This window comes from Nothobranchius furzeri, chromosome 17 (assembly GCF_043380555.1).
Source record: "Nothobranchius furzeri strain GRZ-AD chromosome 17, NfurGRZ-RIMD1, whole genome shotgun sequence".
NCBI classification, from domain to species: domain Eukaryota; kingdom Metazoa; phylum Chordata; class Actinopteri; order Cyprinodontiformes; family Nothobranchiidae; genus Nothobranchius; species Nothobranchius furzeri.
Window position 1 is genome coordinate 59,317,144 of NC_091757.1, and position 3,920 is coordinate 59,321,063.

The 3,920-nt window shown below is 44.1% G+C and overlaps 1 long non-coding RNA gene across 1 annotated transcript in view; it reads left to right on the forward strand.

Moving 5' to 3' along the window:
• The window catches only part of LOC139063772 (uncharacterized), a 3,648-nt gene extending 468 nt beyond the window's left edge, over positions 1 to 3,180 (forward strand). The window contains exons 2-3 of the long non-coding RNA XR_011517117.1: positions 2,380 to 2,482; positions 3,047 to 3,180. This is a non-coding gene — a long non-coding RNA (uncharacterized lncRNA). The remainder of the gene's footprint in view (positions 1 to 2,379; positions 2,483 to 3,046) is intronic.
• Positions 3,181 to 3,920: the final 740 nt, after the last annotated feature.

Sequence of the window (3,920 nt, forward strand, 5' to 3'; positions counted from 1 at the left end):
AAAATCACTTCCTGGTTCGCAGACTGATAAAACTTGAACAAATTAAAAATTTAGCTACCTTTTGTGAAAGGAAATAAGAAAAATACTAAAGGTAACATCCATCACAAGTTTTGTGTTACTAAATATTCAGTCCTTGTGTGTAAATTCTGTCCAGCGTTTTAGGGAACATAGTTTTGTTTTAGATTTTAAGGTTCCTCAGCCCTTCTGGTGGGTTTTATAGTTCACTAATACTAAGCATATTCTCAAAATGTTGGAGTTTATATTTGCTCTCTTTTTGAATGCATTGTATTAAAAAGCATTATGTTTTAAAGATGTACTTTTTTTTTTTTCCCCGGTGTCCTGTCTGGCTGTGAAGCAAGCAGAATTGATGTCTGAATGCTGGTAACAAGCCTTACAGATTTACTCTCAGGTAGAGCATCAAAGCGTTTGCTTTTAATGTCACGCCTGATACTTAAAACTTTATTGTTATTGTTGTTGAATGCTTTGTAATTCCGACCAGACACGGAGACAGAGGTGAAAGAGAAAGGAAAAGGTGGGGAGAGAGGGGGGGGGGGGGGTTCCACAAAAATAAACAATGAACAAGAGTCTGCTTCTAGACCTGCAGAAAAAGACAAAAAACAAAAAACAAAAGGACAAAAAAAGGGGACACAACAATACAACAAGATCAAGCTATCACTGCGTCAACTTGATGAAAAAAATATATAATCAACATTGCTTAACTGAAGAATCACGATAATAAATCACAGTGTATTAAGTGCCCACCATAGTCTTAAGACCTGTGTTTAACATGCCCAAGCCCATACTTTTGAGAGCACCATGTGAGCACCTGTGTGTGTACAGCGCTTGTTTATGTAAGGTTTCTCTATAGGAGCGTCCAACAGAGAGTGTGAGGGACCACAGATCCGCCCCCCAAAGATGTGCAGGAGACAGGGGGAGCTCCAAGTCCCAGAGATCCAGGCGCTGCCCCAGAACACAGGAACCCCAAGGAGACTGCAACCAGGAAGGCCCCCGCCCCCCTCGAGAGGCACAGAGGATCGCCCCGGGGGGCCACAACCAGCAGCCGGCAGAGTCCCGGGAGACATCAGCGGCAAGCCCACAGGCCCGCCCGCAGCCTCCCACCCCCTAGCCGGGCGAGCCCGGGACCCAGCGACCCGGGACCCAGGGACGACCACCCCCGCCGGGGACCCAGCAGAGCCCAGGGACCCAGACCCCACCAGGCAGCCACCGGGATCTATCAGGCAGATGCCTGAATCTTAAACCCCCAGACCCGGTTGCCACGAACACTCAGGCAGACCAAGGCACAACCCCTCACACCAGGTGTGGCAGGGGGAGGGGGGACAAAGATCTATATCATCAAGAGAAGTTCCAGGAGAGGGGAGGAGTCAAAGGCCCGACCTGACATATACAGTCATACACAAACACAGTCACACACTCCCTCCCTCATGCTCACACATGCACATACAACCCAAGACTTACAAAAATGCACGCCGGACACCCACTCATGCTCCCCATACACACCCTATTCACTCTGGTCCCGGTACTGCTGCACATTGGGTACAACCATCACCGGCAACCAGAGTTTGACCCTTTCTGCTGGGGTGCTGATGAGCAGGCTCCCCCGCCCAACGCTGAGCACAGCAACCCACCACTCCAGACCCCAACCAGACGGCCAGATCTCCCTCCTGGCCTCCAGCCCCAGGAAGCCTAGTGACAACAGAGGTGGCTAAGACCCCTAGTCTCCCTCCGCCTGCTCCAATATAATGTTGTGTGATCATGAGGTGTGTTCCATGGCTGTGGTGAGTGGGCAGTGCGGGCATCATCCGACCTATGCCAGCTGATGCCACCGCACCACCCCACTTACACCCTCAGCCCTCGGTGTCTAAGTGCGGTTTAAAATTGGAAGTGGGCACCGGCACTCGGGAGGAGGCTGAAATATCCCCCTGCCAAATGCTGTTGATTGTGCTCACTCCCAAGGCCCTGAGTGTGTGTTTGTGTGGAATGTCGTCAGTGGAAGCGTATAAGGTGCAAATAAAAAAAAAATAAAAATAAAAATAAAAAAAGATGTACATTTTAAAAAAACTACTGTTTTCACAGCAAACTTGTTTTATCTGTACAGTTCTCTGTTTTGCACAAAGTAGATAGTAAAACTGAATGAAAGCATAAACATTGTTTTATTCTTTATTTTTATTATAATTACTAAAGCACTATGATTAAAATAGTATGGAAATATTCTGGATCAGCATCATGAAGCAAATTTGTGGCCAAATTATATACAGTTAGTTTTCTGGAAAAGGAATGAAATGTCCCAGTATGTGTATGCATGAGTTTTATATGCATGAAAAAATATTTGTAAATTAATTATGATATATCATTGTACAGACATGCCTCGTAAGGAGAGGAGGCGGAAGCAGCGACAGAAAGAGCTACATGAGGCAGCTAAAGGCAGTGGGTCCCTCACCAGCTGGAAAAAAAAAGAGTACAGGTAAGTTGTATTACAGCAACAAGTGTAGAAACAATAATATACACAACTGCAATGCTTTGATGCCAGAAAATGTTTTATGTTAGCTACTTGATCATGGATTAGGTGCAAGACCTGTTAAATGTGAATAACTACATAATTCATTCATACAATAGCTAATTTTGCCTTGTTCTCAGATGGACAGCAGGTGGAGAGTGATAGATCACACACACACACACACACACACACACACACACACACACACACACACACACACACACACACACACACACACACACACACACACACACACACACACACACACACACACACACACACACACACACACACACACACACACACACACAACTCTTGCTGTTTATATTTCTGTCACATTCTTATCTCTGACATAAACTCCTCTATTATCCACTAATTTTTAGATTTCCATTTATTTACCACAGGTGTTGTCTCAGATATTTCTGTCTTACAGTTCTGAGAGTTTTCACCAATTTTTGCCATTTTTTTATGATCTTACATTAATTTTTTAATTGACTAACATTTCTCCTCTGTTCGTTTTACTACCTACAGTCTGAGACCAACACAGCCTTGTCCTCCAGCATCACCTGCAGCAGCAAGAGGAGCAACCCTGCAACAGCTACATTGTACCCATCATCAGGTAACATAGGACAGCAACAGATCAGGAGGTGGAGCAGGTTGTCCAGTAATCGGAAGGTTGCAGGTTTGATCCTGACTTTAATCAGAGATTGATGCTGTTGTGTCCTTGAGCAAGACACTTAACCTGCTTTGCCTGCTGGTGGTGGTCGGAGGGACTGGTGGCGCCTGTGCTCAGCAGCTTCACCTCTGCCAGTGCGCTCCAGAGCAGCTATGGCTACATCATAGCTCATCACCAGTGTGTTAATGTGTGTGTGTGTGAATGACTGATTGTGTTGTAATGTGCCTTGGGGGGTTGTAGAACCCTAAGAAGGCATTTTACAAATACACTACTACATTTACCAAAACAAGTTACTTTTGCTTTACATTGTCCTTATGGTGTATATAATGATTCACTTCCATTTTGAATTTCTAATAAATATAAATGATAAATATATAAAATGATTTGTTATTCAGCCCGGTATACTGTGGTTATGTCATGATGTTTGAAAATATTATTCTGTGTGCCCCTTTTTGAATTTGAGCACCCGCCCCTTCAAAGGTCTCTGCACAGCCCTGCTCTACGGAGCTTTGAGAAAAGTGAGTGCAAGCTAAAAAATAAATTATCACAAGCAAATAAGAGCATTTCTAATACAATAACAGTATGCAGAGTGTGTATTAATATTTATAGCCTCTTTCACATATTTGCAAGGCAATCTAGTTTCTTAAAACAGGATATAGGACATTTCCCCTGGCAGCAGTTTCTCTACAGTGATTATTTTTTACTGGAACAGTATACTGCATAACTTCT